Source organism: Lolium rigidum, chromosome 7 (genome assembly GCF_022539505.1).
Source record: "Lolium rigidum isolate FL_2022 chromosome 7, APGP_CSIRO_Lrig_0.1, whole genome shotgun sequence".
Taxonomy (NCBI): Eukaryota; Viridiplantae; Streptophyta; class Magnoliopsida; order Poales; family Poaceae; genus Lolium; species Lolium rigidum.
In genome coordinates, this window is record NC_061514.1 from 293172631 (window position 1) to 293191691 (window position 19061).

Here is a 19061-nt window from a genome sequence, read left to right on the forward strand (position 1 = left end):
CCTCTGAAATTATGAGTGCTATGATGTAAAATCAACGAAGACCTTGCTCTTGTCCCTTGCTATAGATGCCTCAAAGAGTGCCGCAAATAGCAAGGATTATGAAGCAACATGGACCTTTCTGTTTTCCTTTGCTATAGATGCCTCAAAGAGTGCCGCAGATAGCAAGGATCATGAAACACGTACAAAAACGACCCACGTTCGGTACTTTACTTATGGAAGTATCAAAGAACAACGGAGTCATCGGCAGAGCTAGTGCTTCCGATACATTCGGGAGCTGCTATCAGAATATACATCGGTTGAAAGCAAAGTTGCACATACAACAGGTTTAGCAAGACCTGCAACACGAGCTGATCACTCAAAATTTGCCGACCAACGAATACACATACGTCTAAACGGGCAATTAAGATTTGCTCCTTCAAAATTTGCCAACGGCATTAACACGGTAAAAGTACATATACATGTATCTACCGAACAAAAGGTCTCGACTACGCAATCCAAACACTTGGATGAAGTAGCCAAAATACCTATTTCGACTTGAGTTTATTCACGGTTGCAAGCATCAGTGCCCACACTCGGGGGCTACTTCCATCGGGAGCACTGGACGCGCACTCGATAAAAATCATCGGCTCCTATGGGCCATCATCCCAATCATTGGCTCCTATGGGCCATCATCCCAATCATCGGCTCTTCTGGGCTATCATCTGAATCATCGGCTCCTCTGGGCCATCATCCCAATCATCGGCTCTTCTGGGCTATCATCTGAATCATCGGCTCTTCTGGGCTATCATCCCAATCATCGGCTCTTCTGGGCTATCATCTGAATCATCGGCTCCTATGGGCCAAATCATCAACTCCTCTATCGATGACATCATCAGAGTCATCAGCATCATGTTCTCGGAACTCGAGGATGTGTACGGTATTTAACTTAGCATTTTTTACACCCTATACATAACTATTTCATATTTATCTACAGGCTCGGGGGCTACTCCCATCGGGAGCGCTTTTTGCGCACCCGATAAAAAATATGGCAACTTCGCCAACAAAGAAGAATAAAGTTGAAGACATCACCAATCAAGATCTTCGAGTAGTACAACTTGAGTCTATGCGTGGCTGCAAGCACCCGCCCATAGACTCGGGGGCTACTCCCATTGGGACCGCTTCGCGCACCCGACAGAAAGCAACTTCGACTCAACGCCAAGCACAAGATTCAACAGATGATCAAGACATTCGGCGAAGACAACTTTAGTCCCTGCCCGAAGCTTCACTTCGGCCAGACACTCGGGGGCTACTGACGTGGGCATAACCCATCGGGCACTCGACATTGCCATACCCGGTGCAAACTATGAAGCTGGACCAACACGAGGACTCAACAAGCTGGACCTGCACGCGCCTCAACTTGGACTACAAGGAAAGAAGACTCCAATATGAATCCTACTAGGACTCTTGTAAACCCTAGCTTGGCTGATATATAAAGCCAGGCAGGGGCACCCCTTAGACAGACAATCAGAAACATAATCATAGAGGCGACACGCCTAGAAACCGCAACCCGCGGATTAGAACTAGACTAGATACAACTACTCCGCCTATGGCGGCCCCCTGTACACCTATATTCATATACTGGATTGCTAGCAGGACGTAGCGATCCTCCACCGCGGGGACGTGAACCTGGGTACGTCGTGTACCGCCTCGCTCCCGGAACTTCCGTCATCGCCTTTCTCTAAAACCCAAGCCCCTCATGGTGGGCATTGCCGAGGAACCGCCTCGTCAGCGCTACTCTGATCATCATGCTCAGGTTCATAAACCTTATCAAGTTCCATTGTCCTCCCACTCAAATACTTCGCTAGAAAACAATTTCTTGGAAATAAGCAAGTAACATTAACAAACACTTTTGTCTTTTACTTCATAGTGGGAAGAATTCCCAATCCATTCTCTTGGGATAACCAACAAAGACATTCATCCGGTTTTGGTTGTAAACTTTTTTACTTATACCAAAATTTTAAGAAAGGACTATTAGGGTTTATACCCATGCCATAACTTGTATGGTGTCATTTCAACGGATCATGATGATGCTCTATTTAGTGTAAAAGCGGAAGTCACTAAAGCATAATCCACAAAAATATAATGGCATCAATATTTTATCTCATCTTTGATCCAACAAGGTTTGGATACGTATCTCGGATACTTCATCATCACTATGATACTCCAAGAAACGTGAGTTGTAGAACAACTTCATAACTCTCTTAGATGTTTGCTAAAACTTGTAATTCAAATATTTTCACTATGATCCAATCATAGATATTTGACTTTTCTATTACGATGATTTCCACTTCATGCGGAAATTTATTTGAATCCATTCAAAATGTTTCAAACTTCTTCCTTATCGAATATATCCACATATATATACTCAAGTCATTGTTGGAAGTTTTCATGAAGTAGAAGAATCTCCCGCACACAACTATTCCCAGTGAACCACATATATCATCATGTATGTTTCCACTAAGTTAGTTGCCCGTTCAACTCTTGGCCTATGAACGGTATTTAGTCATTCTCTTTAGAAAAGATTTGCAAGCGCCAAACGATTCAAAAATCAAATGACTCCAAAAATCCATTTGCATGGAGTTCCTTCATGCGTTCCTTTCTAACATAACCTAAATGGCGGTTCCACTAATGAGTGGAATTAAAATCATTTGCCTTATGGCATTTTAGCGTCAGTGTTATGTATGTGTGTTTCACCATTAAGATTTATAATAACTTATCCATCGTACATGGAGCAATGTCATAATTTGAACAACTCATTGTTTTCATTTGACCAGAGCAAAATAACAATTTGTTAAGTTCTTTATTATAAATTCTAAGGGCTAGGTAGAATGCCAACGACAAACATAATAACACTTTATTATGTTCCAGACGTGCATTATTACCATATTCCTTATCAGTCACTTAGGCCATCGTATTCTTGTATTGCGTTGTATTGTATGACATCTCATACCAACCAATCTGGTACAAATACCCAAGAATTTTATTATGTGACCAAACAGGGAATACATCCATAACATGTATATCATCTCTATACACCTGAGCTAGACTTTCTAGTCTTTTTTCTATCTTTCTGCCAAAATATCTTTTGTGGTTTCTCTTTTAGCTTTCCCCATTCTCAGAAAACACTTCACCTTCAATAACTTTTAGGTCCATTGGTAAAATACCAATAACCTCGAGGTTCTTACTTTGAAGTTGGTCATCACATGACAAGTGTTCTAGATTTCACTATTAGTAACCTTTTAATGTGATGAACAATTTCACTCATAATTTTATCCATCAAATCATGACGACTTTCCGAGACCATGTCTGTACATGCTAGGCTCGTAAAGTTTAACCTTAGTATTCGCATGTGCAAATCTGGCTTGCACCCGTTGTATGCACACGTAGAATCTATAACACCCGATCATCACGTGATGCTTCGAAACGACGAGTCTTAGCAACGGTGCATACTAAGGACGATCACTTCATGGATATGCGAATATCGTTAGTGCCCAACTAGTTGGAGGATCGGGACGCCTAGCGTCTTCAACCTTCGTACATTCCCATAAAACTTATGAGTTTATGTAGTCTCACTAGATTATATTCTATTATCTTGCAATAGGGTCTTAGATATCACACATATCTCATACCTTGCTTGTTTCTGAAAACAAAATTTCCAGCTCCTTACTTTTCAAACGGATTTGAACTTCAAGTTTCACAGAGACAAGATGATTTGGTACTAATTGAAACCATTGCTCTTTGAATCATCAATGTGAGGTTTACTAAAAGTTTGCATTAGGACTTAATCATATCTTGATTCTTTAACAATACGGTACCAGTTGATGTCTACTTCCCCCTCCTTTTCCTGTAGACAGTGTTGGGCCTCCAAGAGCAGAGGTTTGTAGAACAGCAGCAATTTTCCCTTAAGTGGATCACCCAAGGTTTATCGAACTCAGGGAGGAAGAGGTCAAAGATATCCCTCTCATGCAACCCTGCAACCACAAAGCAAGAAGTCTCTTGTGTCCCCAACACACCAAATAGGTGCACTAGTTCGGCGAAGAGATAGTGAAATACGGGTGGTATAAATAAGTAGTAGCAACAACACCCAGAAAAGTGCTTTGCCCAGGACAGTAAACAAGCAGTAGTAACGCAGCAGTAGTAACACAGCAGTAGTAACGCAGCAGTAGTGAACAAGTAGCGATAGCAGTATTTAGGAACAAGGCCTAGGGATTATACTTTCACTAGTGGACACTCTCAACATGGATCGCATAATAAATAACTCTTTCTCATGTGTGCTACATACACTCTTTTGTTGGATGATGAACACATTGCGTAGGATTACACGAACCCTCAATGCCGGAGTTAACAAGCTCCACAATTCAATGTTCATATTTAAATAACCTTAGAGCATAATAGATCATTGCAAAATAAACCAAGAACTAACATAGTGCACACACTGTCCACATTACACTATGAAGGAGGAATAGATCACATCAATACTATCATAATGATAATTAACTCCACAATCTACAAGAGATCATGATCGTAGCATACGACAAGAACCACATGGTGCACACACTAGTCACCTTTACACCATGCAGGAGGAATAGACTACTTTAATAACATCACATGAGTAGCACACAACTAGTAGCGATACAAAGCTCATCATATGGATCTCAATCATGTAAAGCAGCTCATGAGATCATTGTACTGAAGTACATAGGAGAGAGATTAACCACATAGCTACCGGTACAGCCCCGAGCCTCGATGGAGAACTACTCCCTCCTCATGGGAGCAGCAGCGGTGATGAAGATGGCGGTGGAGATGGCAGCGATGTCGATGGAGAAGCCTTCCGGGGGCACTTCCCCGTCCCGGCGGCGTGTCGGAACAGAGACTCCTGTCCCCCAGATCATGGCTTCGCGATGGCGGCGGCTCTGGAAGGTTTCTGTGGGTTTCGTCGAACGTGTCGATGTTTTTAGGTCAGGGACGAATATATAGGCGGAGAGGCGGCGCAAGGAGGCGGCTGGGGCCCCCACACCATAGGCTGGCGCGGCCAGGGGGCCACCCGCGCCGCCTTATGGTGTGGGCCCCCTGCTGCCCGCCTCCGACTCTCCTTCGGTGTTCCGGAAGCTTCCCGAAATTATAAGATCTCCGGAGTTGATTTCGTCCGATTCCGAAAATATTTCCTTACTAGGATTTCTGAAACCAAAAACAGCAGAAAACAACAACTGGCCTTTCGGCATCTCGTCAATAGGTTAGTTCCGGAAAACGCATAAAAATGATATAAAGTGTGAACAAAACATGTTGGTATTGTCATAAAACAAGCATGGAACATCGAAATTATAGATACGTTGGAGACGTATCGGCATCCCCAAGCTTAGTTCCTACTCGTCCTCGAGTAGGTAAACGATAAAAGATAATTTCGAGGTGACATGCTACCAACATAATCTTAATCATACCATTGTAAAGCTTATGAGATGAATGCAGCGATTTGAAACAATGTAAATGCAATGAGTAAACAAGTGAATCATACAGCAAAGACTTTTCATGAATAGTACTTTCAAGACAAGCATCAATGAGTCTTGCATAAGAGTTACTCATAAAGCAATAAATTCTTAGTAAAGACATTGAAGCAACACAATGGAAGATTAAGTTTCAGCGGTTGCTTTCAACTTGTAACATGTATATCTCATGGATATTGTCAACATAGAGTAATATAATAAGTGCAATAAGCAAATATGTAGGAATCAATGCACAGTTCACACAAGTGTTTGCTTCTTGAGGTGGAGAGAAATAGGTGAACTGACTCAACATTGAAAGTAAAAGAATGGTCCTCCATAGAGGAAAAGCATCGATTGCTATATTTGTGCTAGAGCTTTGATTTTGAAAACATGAAACAATTTTGTCAACGGTAGTAATAAAGCATATGTATCATGTAAATTATATCTTACAAGTTGCAAGCCTCATGCATAGTATACTAATAGTGCCCGCACCTTGTCCTAATTAGCTTGGACTACCGGATCATCACAATGCACATGTTTTAACCAAGTGTCACAAAGGGGTACCTCTATGCCGCTTGTACAAAGGTCTAAGGAGAAAGCTCGCATTGGATTTCTCGCTATTGATTATTCTCAACTTAGACATCCATACCGGGACAACATAGACAACGAGATAATGGACTCCTCTTTTATGCATAAGCATGTGACAACAATTAATAATTTTCTCATATGAGATTGAGGATATTGTCCAAAACTGAAACTTCCACCATGGATCATGGCTTTAGTTAGCGGCCCAATGTTCTTCTCTAACAATATGCATGCTTAACCATAAGGTGGTAGATCTCTCTTACTTCGGACAAGACGAACATGCATAGCAACTCACATGAAATTCAACAAAGAGTAGTTGATGGCGTCCCAGGTGAACATGGTTATCGCACAACAAGCAACTTAATAAGAGATAAAGTGCATAAGTACATATTCGATACCACAATAGTTTTTAAGCTATTTGTCCCATGAGCTATATATTGCAAAGGTGAATGATGGAATTTTAAAGGTAGCACTCAAGCAATTTACTTTGGAATGGCGGAAAATACCATGTAGTAGGTAGGTATGGTGGACACAAATGGCATAGTGGTTGGCTCAAGTATTTTGGATGCATGAGAGGTATTCCCTCTCGATACAAGGCTTAGGCTAGCAAGGTTATTTGAAACAAACACAAGGATGAACCGGTGCAGCAAAACTCACATAAAAGACATATTGTAAACATTATAAGACTCTACACCGTCTTCCTTGTTGTTCAAACTCAATACTAGAAATTATCTAGACCTTAGAGAGACCAAATATGCAAACCAAATTTTCGCATGCTCTATGTATTTCTTCATTAATGGGTGGAAAGCATATGATGCAAGAGCTTAAACATGAGCACAACAATTGCCAAGTATCACATTACCCAAGACATTTATAGCAATTACTACATGTATCATTTTCCAATTCCAACCATATAACAATTTAACGAAGAAGAAACTTCGCCATGAAAATTAAAAGCTAAGAACACATGTGTTCATATGAACCAGCGGAGCGTGTCTCTCTCCCACACAAGCATTTATTCAAACAAAAACAAAAACAAAAACAAACAGACGCTCCAAGTAAAGCACATAAGATGTGACCGAATAAAAATATAGTTTCAGGGGAGGAACTCGATAATGTTGTCGATGAAGAAGGGGATGCCTTGGGCATCCCCAAGCTTAGACGCTTGAGTCTTCTTGATATATGCAGGGGTGAACCACCGGAGCATCCCCAAGCTTAGAGCTTTCACTCTTCTTGATCATAGTATATCATCCTCCTCTCTTGACCCTTGAAAACTTCCTTCACACCAAACTTCTCATAAACTTCATTAGAGGGGTTAGTACATAATCAAAAACTCACATGTTCAGAGGTGACACAATCATTCTTAACACTTCTGGACATTGCTCAAAGCTACTTGGAAGGTAATGGAACAAAGAAATCCACCCAACACAGCGAAAGAAGCAATGCGAAATAAAAGGCAGAATCTGTCAAAACAGAACAGTCCGTAAATACGAATTTCTAATAAATACTTCCGTTGCTCAGATCAGAAAACTCAAAACTAATGAAAGTTGCGTACATATCTGAGGAACACGCACGTAAATTGGCATATTTTTCTGATTTTTCTACAGAGAAAACAGCCCAGATTCGTGACAGATAGAAATCTGTTTCTGCGCAGAAATCCAAATCTAGTATCAACCTTCGATTAGAGGCTTCACTTGGCACAACAAAACACAAAACTAAGATAAGGAGAGGTTGCTACAGTAGTAAACAACTTCCAAGACACAAATATAAAACAAAGTACTGTAGCAAAATAACACATGGGTTATCTCCCAAGAAGTTCTTTCTTTATAGCCATTAAGATGGGCTCAGCGAGTTTTAATGATGCACTCGCAAGAAATAGTATTTGAAGCAAAAGAGAGCATCAAGAGGCAAATTCAAAATACATTTAAGTCTAACATGCTTCCTATGCATAGGAATCTTGTAACTAAACAAGTTCATGAAGAGCAAAGTGACAAGCATAGGAAGATAAAACAAGTATAGCTTCAAAAATTTCAGCACATAGAGAGGTATTTTAGTAACATGAAAATTTCTACAACCATATTTTCCTCTCTCATAATAACTTTCAGTAGCAACATGAGCAAACTCAATAATATAACTATCACATAAAGCATTCTTATCATGAGTCTCATGCATAAAATTATTACTACTCCCAACATAAGCATAATCAATTTTATTAGTTGTAGTGGGAGCAAATTGAACAAAGTAGCTATCAAACATAGGAGGTATATTGTAATTATAATCAATTTCATCCTCCATAACAGGTGGTACCAAAAGACTACTATCATTATAATCATCATATATAGGAGGCAAAGTATCATCAAAGAAAATTTTCTCCTCAATGCTTGGGGGACTAAAAAGATCATGAAAACCAGCTTCCCCAAGCTTAGAACTTTCTATATCATTATCAACAATGGTGTTCAAAGCGTTCATACTAATATTACTACCAGCATGCAAATAAGATTCCATAGGTTTTTTAATTTTCACATCAAACAATCCATGTTTTAAATCAGGAAATAGCATAAGAAGCTCATTCTTGTCCATTATGCCAAACTAGTGTAAACAAGAAACAAAAAGATGCAATTGCGGGATCTAAAGGAAATAGCTTCGAGTACTTACAATGCGCCGGAAAATAGCTTAGTAGCCGAGCTCCGGAGTGTGAGTACCTTTTACCTTTCCTCCCCGACAACGGCGCCGAGAAAATAGCTTGATGTCTACTTCCCCCTCCTTTCCTGTAGACGGTGTTGGGCCTCCAAGAGCGAGAGGTTTGTAGAACATCAGCAAGTTTTACCTTAAGTGGATCACCCAAGGTTTATCGAACTCAGGGAGGAAGAGGTCAAAGATATCCCTCTCATGCAACCCTGCAACCACAAAGCAAGAAGTCTCTTGTGTCCCCAACACACCAAATAGGTGCACTAGTTCGGCGAAGAGATAGTGAAATACAGGTGGTATAAATAAGTAGTAGCAACAACACCAGAAAAGTGCTTTGCCCAGGACAGTAAACAAGCAGTAGTAACGCAGCAGTAGTAACACAGCAGTAGTAACGCAGCAGTAGTAAACAAGTAGCGATAGCAGTATTTAGGAACAAGGCCTAGGGATTATACTTTCACTAGTGGACACTCTCAACATGGATCGCATAATAAATAACTCTTTCTCATGTGTGCTACATACACTCTTTTGTAGGATGATGAACACATTGCGTAGGATTACACGAACCCTCAATGCCGGAGTTAACAAGCTCCACAATTCAATGCTCATATTTAAATAACCTTAGAGCATAATAGATCATTGCAAAATAAACCAAAAACTAACATAGTGCACACACTGTCCACATTACACTATGAAGGAGGAATAGATCACATCAATACTATCATAATGATAATTAACTCCACAATCTACAAGAGATCATGATCGTAGCATACGACAAGAACCACATGGTGCACACACTAGTCACCTTTACACCATGCAGGAGGAATAGACTACTTTAATAACATCACATGAGTAGCACACAACTAGTAGCGATACAAAGCTCATCATATGGATCTCAATCATGTAAAGCAGCTCATGAGATCATTGTATTGAAGTACATAGGAGAGAGATTAACCACATAGCTACCGGTACAGCCCCGAGCCTCGATGGAGAACTACTCCCTCCTCATGGGAGCGAGCAGCGGTGATGAAGATGGCGGTGGAGATGGCAGCGGTGTCGATGGAGAAGCCTTCCGGGGGCACTTCCCCGTCCCGGCGGCGTGCCGGAATAGAGACTCCTGTCCCCCAGATCTTGGCTTCGCGATGGCGGCGGCTCTGGAAGGTTTCTGTGGGTTTCGTCGAACGTGTCGATGTTTTTAGGTCAGGGACGAATATATAGGCGGAGAGGCGGCGCAAGGAGGCGGCTGGGGCCCCCACACCATAGGCTGGCGCGGCCAGGGGGCCACCCGCGCCGCCTTATGGTGTGGGCCCCCTGCTGCCCGCCTCCGACTCTCCTTCGGTGTTCCGGAAGCTTCCCAAAATTATAAGATCTCCGGAGTTGATTTCGTCCGATTCCGAAAATATTTCCTTACTAGGATTTCTGAAACCAAAAACAGCGAGAAAACGACAGCGGCCTTTCGGCATCTCGTCAATAGGTTAGTTCCGGAAAACGCATAAAAATGATATAAAGTGTGAACAAAACATGTTGGTATTGTCATAAAACAAGCATGGAACATCAGAAATTATAGATACGTTGGAGACGTATCACCAGTCCGTAAAGTTACTTGTCAGACTTAACATTATTTATATCTCAATTACAAGACTAGCGCATGGTAGAAAACGGATGCCAATTCTACAAACTTTTAATTCAAAATACTATTCGGACTATGTTCATGATAATTAATTCATGTTTTAATCTAATTACTAATGAACTCCCACTTAATACAACATCCCTCATGGTTGTTAAGTGGTACACGATCCAAATCCACTACACCAAAACCGATCATCACGTGAGATGATTTAGCTTCAATGGTGAACATCAACATGTTGATCATATCATCCATATGACTCATGTTCAACCTTTCGGTTTCCTGTGTCCCAAGGCCATGTCTGTACATGCTAGGCTCGCCAAGCAAACCCAAGTATTCCACGTGTGCAAACATGGCTTACACCCGTTGTATGTGAACGTAGAATCTATCACATCCGATCATCACGAGATGCTTCAAAACGACGAACTGTAGCAACGGTGCATACGAGGGGAGAACACTTTATTATCTTGATATTAATGTGAGGGATCATCTTATAATGCTACCGTCGCGATCTAAGCAAGATAAGATGCATAAAGGATTAACATCACATGCAATTCATAATATGTGATATGATATGGCCTTTCTTCTTGTGCTTTTGATCTCCATCTCCAAAGCACATGATCATGATCTCCATCATCACCAGCATTGCACCAAGGTCCATGGCGCCGCTTCATGGTTGTCCATCACTAATAGCTACTATAACAACTACTTGAAATAAAGCTATTACATGATGAATAGACACGCAGGTCTTAACAAATTTAAAGACAACCATTAGGCTCCTGCCGGTTGCCATAATACAATAATGAACATCTCATACATCGAATATAATCATCATCACATCATGGCCATATCACATCACCAAACCCTGCATAAACAAGTTAGACGCCTCTAATTTGGTTTGCATATTTTACGTGGTTTAGGGTTTTCGAGTAAGATCCAATCTACCTACGAACATGAACCACAACGGTGATACTAGCGTTGACAATAGAAAGTGCAAATTGGAATCTTCACTATGGTGGGAGAGACAGACACCCGCAAAGCCACTTATGCAATACAAGTTGCATGTCAAGCGTGGAGCAAGTCTCATGAGACGCGGTCATGTAAAGTTAGCCCGGGCCGCTTCATCCCACCATCCCGCCAGATGCAAAGTACACAAACTAAAGCAACAAAAGCATCAACGCCCACAAAATCATTGTGTTCTACTCGTGCAACAGATCTATGCATAGACATGGCTCGATACCAGCGATGGGGTTCGTAGCATAGAAAACAAAAAATTTCCTACCGCAAGACGAATAAATCCAAGATCTAATCTATGGAACACCCAAGATCTAATCTACAAGATCGAAGCAACGAGATTGATATGAGACTAACCCTCGAAGATTTCCAAGGCCTACGAGATCAGATCTCGTTGTTGGTGTAGACGATCGTCCCCGGTGCTGCAATCCGGCAGCACTTCCGTACTCGGTCGCGCGTACGGTGTCGATGAAGCCCATCCTCTCCCCGTTCCAGCGGGCAGCGGAGGTGTGGTAGATCCCCTCGAAATCCCAGCAACACGACGGCGTGGTGGTGGAGGTGGAGGAGAAATTCTGCAGGGGCTTCGCCAAGCTCGCGCGAGGAAGAAGGAGGAGGGAGAGAGGGGCGGCTAGGGCTTGGGGGGATGATGTGCTGCGCCCCAGCCCTCCCCTCCCTCTTATATAGGCGTGGGGGGGCTGCCTTGGCCCCTCCTCCAAGCCTTTGGGTCGGCCAAAACAAGGGGGGGAACTTCCCCCCCAAGTTAAGTCCCTATTTTCATGGGATTTGATCTTATCCACTTGGTACAGCCACATGGGCCTTGGGGGGCTGGTGTGCATGGCCCATGTGGGCCTATGCGACCCCTCCGGTCCATGTTGGTCGTCCGGGATAGGTGGGCCCCACTATGGTACCCTCCGGAACCTTCTAGAACCTCCGGTACAATACCGAAAAATCCTGAACTTTTCCGGTAACCACGAAAATGACTTCCCATATATGAATCTTATTCTCCGGACCATTCCGGACCTCCTCGTGATGCCCCAGATCCCATCCGAGACTCCGAACAAACTTCGGTCTCCATCTCATATTCCGAATCTACTTATGTGACATCGAACCTTAAGCGCGTCACCCTACGGTTCGCGAACTATGCAGACATGGTCGAGACTCCTCTCCGAGCCAATAACCAATAGCGGGATCTGGAGATCCATAATGGCTCCCACATATTCAACGATGACTTAGTGATCGATTGAACCATTTACATACGATGCCGATTCCCTTTGTCACGCGATATTTTACTTGTCCGAGGTTCGATCATCGGTATCTCCATACCTTGTTCAACCTCGTTACCGACAAGTACTCTTTACTCGTACCGTGGTATGTCATCTCTTATGATCCAATCATATGCTTGCAAGCTAATCGGACGACATTCCACCGAGAGGGCCCGGAGTATATCTATCCGTCATCAGGATGGACAAATCCCACTATTGATCCATATGCCTCAACTCATACTTTCCGAATACTTAATCCCATCTTTATAACCACCCATTTACGCAATGGCGTTTGATGTAATCAAAGTACCCTTCCGGTGTAAGTGATTTACATGATCTCATGGTCGAAGGACTAGGTAACTATGTATCGAAAGCTTATAGCAAGTTGAACTTAATGACTTGATCACATGCTACGCTTATTTGGGTGTATGTCCATTATATCATTCACCCAATGACATAACCTTGTTATTAACAACATCCAATGTTCATGATCACGAAACCATGATCATCTCGTTAATCAACAAGCTAGTTATACAAGAGGCTTACTAGGGACTCCTTGTTGTTTACATAACACGGATGTATCAATGTTTCGGTTAATACAATTATAGCATGGGATGTAAACATTTATCATGAACACCAAGATATAACAATAACTAATTTATTATTGCCTCTTGGGCATATCTCCAACACAGTGCATGCAATCGATGCTTCCAAGCATTCCAGGAAATCCTCTAGCAGCATTTTGTGCCATGATCCTTGCAGTCTCTTCCTCAGTTGGCCCTCTCAAATAGTATTTGCCAAACTTTCCCACCACAGCTCGGCAAAACTTGTACATGCACTCAATTGCAGTAGACTCACTCATGCGAAGGTAGTCGTCCTGTGTATCGGCAGGTGCTCCGTATGCAAGCATCCTCACGGCGGTGGTGCACTTCTGAATCGACGAGAACCCGAGGACGCCTACAGCGTCGAGCTTGAGCTTGAAGTAGGGGTCGAACTCTCGAATGCCGTGGAGGATATTCATGAACAGCCCCTTGCTCATCCTGTACCGGCGCCAAAAATTGTCGGCATGTGTTGCGTCGTCGGCGAAGTAGTCGTTGTGCAGCATGGCATGCCCCTCCATCCTCTGCCGGGGCTTCGACTTCTTTCTTCCCGGCCTTGATCCTCCGCGGCGCGGCCTCTTCCTCTTCTCCGCCTCAGCGTCGAGCAATTCCTGGAGGGACGCGATGATCAGCAAATGGTCCCGCAGGTCGTCGTCGAAGGCTTGCTCGTCCTCCGAGCAGCGGGGCAACCATCTCATCGTCGCTGTCCATGGCTGAAGCAAAATCAATGGTTAAATTTGCGCCGAGGCAGACGACGCAAAAAACAGCGGCCAATCGCGCCTACCTGGCAAGTCGTCGAGCACCTTCTGTGCGCGGAGGTGGGGCGGATTTGACGGCGAGTTCAGGGACGCGCTGGCGACGCGGCGGCGGCACGACCGGCGGGATCCCCAGCCGCGACAACGGTTACGACTCTCAGCAGAGATCAGACGCCCAACCGGCCGGGAAATCCAGCGGCGGCGGTGGGGTGGGAGGCGGGGAAACGAAGGAGCGACGAGAAAAGAGGCGCGAACCAACGGTTTATGCAAATAGTCGCCGACATGTGGGAGCCCGTCTCGCTTTTCGTTGTGTCCGGCGTCCCCGGTGCGTCCCCTGTGGGACGGGGACGGGCTCTGGGCGCCGGACACCGTATCGGGCCGCGCCGGACAAAAATGGGTTTTGGGGGACGCGGCTGAAACGTATTTTTTGTCCGGCGCGACCCAAAAACCTTTGAGGGACGCTTTGGGGACGCGGCTGGAGATGCTCTTGGTCTTAGATATGCAAAACATATAAGCAGCACACGTACACACCACTGGGTGGCAGACTGACAGTACTGGAAAGTGGTTAGTTAATCATAGAAACGAAATGGTATTTTGGTTCCTATCGGGAAGGACAATATAACCAGTTAGTATATATTATTTGCACTTACTTTTGGCTTTCGTACCTTGGTACCATACTTTCTTGTTGGCATTCTCTTTTACCTTATATAGGACATTTGCCCGTGCTTCGCTACGGGTTAATAGTTTGTAGGTCATTAAAAATTCATGTTCCAAAGGCAACAACTATGTTGATTTGCCGCACCATGAGCGGAACCACTAAGTACTGGTGTTGATTTGATATTCTAGATATTTATATTTTTTTGTATAAGCTTGGTCTAATTTTACATGGTTTGACTTAAAAAGAACCTAATATGCACCATATTTCGGCATTGAGGGAGTAACCGGGAAGTTTTTAAGTATATATAGGAAAATTGCCCGTGCGTTGCAACGGAACGGAAAATTCAGAAACACACGACACCACATATAATACAACATTAATCTTAAAAGTATGAGGATAATGCATGCCGCCGGCCCCTGCCACGGTGGCGGCGGGCCTTCTGTCCCAAAGGGGGGCGGGGACCTTGCACGCCCGCGCAGCAGAACCAACAAGTTGGGTCGGTGGCACCGGACCTCATTGTCGCGCGACGCGCTGCGGTACGTCGCCAGCGAGTCGTGGAGGCGGAGGATGTGGTGAGGAGGTCGAGGTGGTGAGTGTTGGGCGGAGGTGAAGGCGGATGTCTGCCATGTGCGGCGACGGCAACCAGATCTGCGGCTTCTGCGGAGAGCGCCGCTGGCTACTCCGGTGGTCAGCGTTCTCCTTCTGCGACGTAGGTGATGGGCCATGCTGGTCCAACAGGTGGTGGGCGCGCGGATGTGCCCTGGCCCTGGTCGAGTGTGTTGGCTGCGCTGCTCCGTTGGCCGGGGTGGCGCCCTGGTAGGCTGCAGGGTGCGGCTCTCCTTCAAGCATGTGTGCATAGAGGATGCCAGGGCGGAGGCCCCGGGTTGTGGTCGGTGGTCTCATCGGCGAGGCACCCATGGTGGGTCGATTTGGCATCACGCCGATCTTCTGCCCATGGGGATGTGGTTTCTCTTGTTGTGGCAGGAGGTGCTGCAGTTGGTGAATCACAAGGTGGAGCTTTTGGCAGTCGTCTGTGGAGCGAGTTCCTGCTGATTGCTACATGCTTTGGTGCCGACGATCTGCCCAGACTTTCACCCCATCGGCGAGGGCGTGGAGGAGCTCTAGGAGAAAGCTCAACCTCGGCCTTTGGTTGGGTCTGATAACGATGGTGCCTCGGCATCGTTTACCTTCTTGGAGGCATTGCTGTTGAGCTTTTTTTCTCTCCCTCGTGGGGTTGTGGCTCTCCGGGAGAAACCCTAGCTTTGGTTTGCCAAAGCGGGCAATAGTGACAGATAGCCACTACCTCGTTGGAGGTATCTCCTTGGAGAGTCAGCATGTGGCCGCTCGCTTGGTCTCGCTTGTCGACGAGGTGGTGGACATCGGGGCAGAGGCCCCGAGAGGTTGTGCTTGTGCGCCAAGGCGGCGGCCTTCGGAATCACCGCGAGTGGTAGCCCTATGAGGTTGGGTCGCGGTTCGTCATGGCTTGGGTGGCAATGTTCTGCGGCTAGTGCGGCAGCATTGTCGGCTCAGTCGACGCGTCCCAAAGGGGGTGGGACTTTATGTCGGGGCGGTGGCCCCGGATGAGTTGGTGTGATGGTCGTGGTCTACGGTCACCTACCATGAGTAGCTTGGGATACGGGTTATTGGTTCGTGCGGCATTGCAGCTCGAGAGCAAGCGGTGGTACGTCGTGTCAGCGGCCCCGGAAGGTGGTTGTCATGGTTAGCCGCGCAGGACGTGGCGGGGCAACGGAATGTCGGGGCGACGGGTCCGAGTGATCGTCAACTTTGAGGGTGTTCGACCTTGTGTCGTGTGGGTGATAAGGTGACTCTCAGTGTTGGTCATCGGTGTTTCGGGCACTACTTTCGGCGCATGGTCTCGTGAAGAAGGCTTCTTCACCTTTGTCGGACGTCCTAGGTCTACTCCTCCCATAGCAGATGTGGCTTCTTCTCTTCAACAATGGTGGGAGTTTTGCTAGTTTAGTGGAGCGGTTCGTCGTTGGTTGTGTTTGTGTGATTGGCATTCTTTTGTGGTATCTGATGTGTCGTCGGTGAGGGTGGGCATGGCTCTATGGAGTTGTTGTTGGGTGGACTTGGCCATGTCTATATCGGGTTTTACCCAGTTTCCCTTAAAAACTGGGCATCTTATTCTTAATTAGTAGATAAGGTAAATCTTTTACATTCGTGTAAAAAAATTAAATATAATAATATCTGAACATAGAGAGATTATCTGAACACACAAACACAGTTAAACTGGCAACCAGCGATGACATATTAGCCCTGCACGTAGGTGGACTGTGAAGCCATGATGAACCAGATCAATCGTAGCACCACTTGGTTGATGCAAACGATTTCAGTTGATCGTTCTGGAAGAAACATACATATAGCTAGCAGTAGACCTTTGTGAGCCTTTGGAAACGGAAACACCAAGGAGATCTGCTGCCCATCCCATGCACAGAGATCGGCTGTTTGCCGCAGAGACCGAGAAGTCCTCAAGGCAGCCAAAGTCGGCGCACTCATCGACGCACGAACCAACCCCTCCCGCCCCTTCTCAATCAGCGCTGACGTTGATCCTCTTGATGGAGGACCTCGGCTCCGATGCTTCTGCTGCTAATTTTGCCGTCTAGCATCGTGGAGACGAAAAACAAACTTGCCTCTATTGCCTGGAACACGTGGCCTGTATGTTTATACTCATGAAGCCTAATCAGTTCGAGTAGGACACTGCCGACTCAGTTCGAGTAGGACACGGTTTACTCCAAACACTGCGGCACGGCAGGGAGACCTACGAAGGCGAAGGCGTCTTTTCGGACGGACGAAAGCATAATATGACGGACAAAACCACGGACGAAGGCGCACTTTGCGGCGGACGAAAGCGTAAAGTAGCGGACCAAACCAAGGAAACCTTATTTTCTTTATTATTAGGTATAGATAAGGCCTTCGTTCAGATTCGCTTTTGGCTAGATATAAGCTTGGTGCAAACTGAGATGTGATGAAAATCTCGCAATTTCAACTGCATGAAGGCTTCATGTGTGTCTTAATGTCTTCCTGCATCGCTACTTCGAAGCCAGTCATTACTTGCATAATAGTACTACTCAGAAGTAGTAGTACCTGCTCAAAACATAAATGATCATGACAAAAATTAGTGCTGTATTTGACTCAACTTTTTTTTAATGAAAATTCCACCGTTTTATTAATAATCATCAACATCAGTACAAAGATGACAAAAAGTAATAAACATTACAAATAGGTCGGTGGACCATCTAGCAACGACTAAAACACTAGCGCAAGCTGAAGACGTGCCGCCATGCATCCTCACCCCTGCATCACCAGAGCCATGCAAAACTTGTTGTAGTAGAGCTTGTTGTAGTAGATAGACGGGAAGTCGTCGTGCTAAGGTCCCAATGGATTAGCGCACCAGAGTAATAACTATCGTCAATGATGATAACCGTAGATCGGAAGAAACTGATCTGAAACCACACAATTGAACACAAAATACGGCCAGATCTCGAGAGATCCGCCGGAAGTACAACTCCACGCGTCCTCCACCGATGATAGATGCACCACTATACTGAGGATAGGATGGAGAGGACCATATTCCGACTTCAGGACGTAGCCACCGACTCAACCTTTTTTGACAGTCTTCTTTTACTGGCAGTTGGAAAGTACAAAGTTCTGTCAATAGGGAGTAGTGCAAAATGCACTCATTCTTCAACTGTTCAGAAACAACTTTCTGGCAACCTCAACAACTCAACTAGGGGGCATAAGATTAAATCAAGAGTTATGATGGTCTAAAGATCCATCGGTATCTTTCTGTTTTTCTATGTCCTATCCTTTTACTTTTCCGAGGGCAAGGTAATCTTATTTAAAAGATCATGATTCAAGAAAAGCAAGGGGTATCCAAAATATATCTATCTCCGATGAGTGGGTCTGCCATTCCTACGACAACAAAGTTGTTTCAAGGCATATTGTAAAATATAATTTTGAACAAGGCAGAAGACTTGTTTGTTTATCGCCATAAAATATCAACTGAATAGGCTCAAAGATTATATATATGAAAAGTGGAGCCTGTGCTAATAGCCACTCTAATATTACTCTACTGGTTTGGTTTGTTTGACTCACTCTACAAGAATAAATTGGAATTCACGACTCAAGCTCACATAGTGATATTCAAGGCCCTTACGGAAGGACTAACTGGGCCAGATCAAGTAGGCCCAAAATAGTGCAAAGATTTGACCTGAAAATTGGAAGCCAGTTAGGCTTTTTTTTTTGCAACACAGTCGCTAGTGTTAAGTGTTAACCATAATAGGTATCCTGCTAGACACTATAACGAATTAGTTAGTATATGTAATTTGCAGTTTTG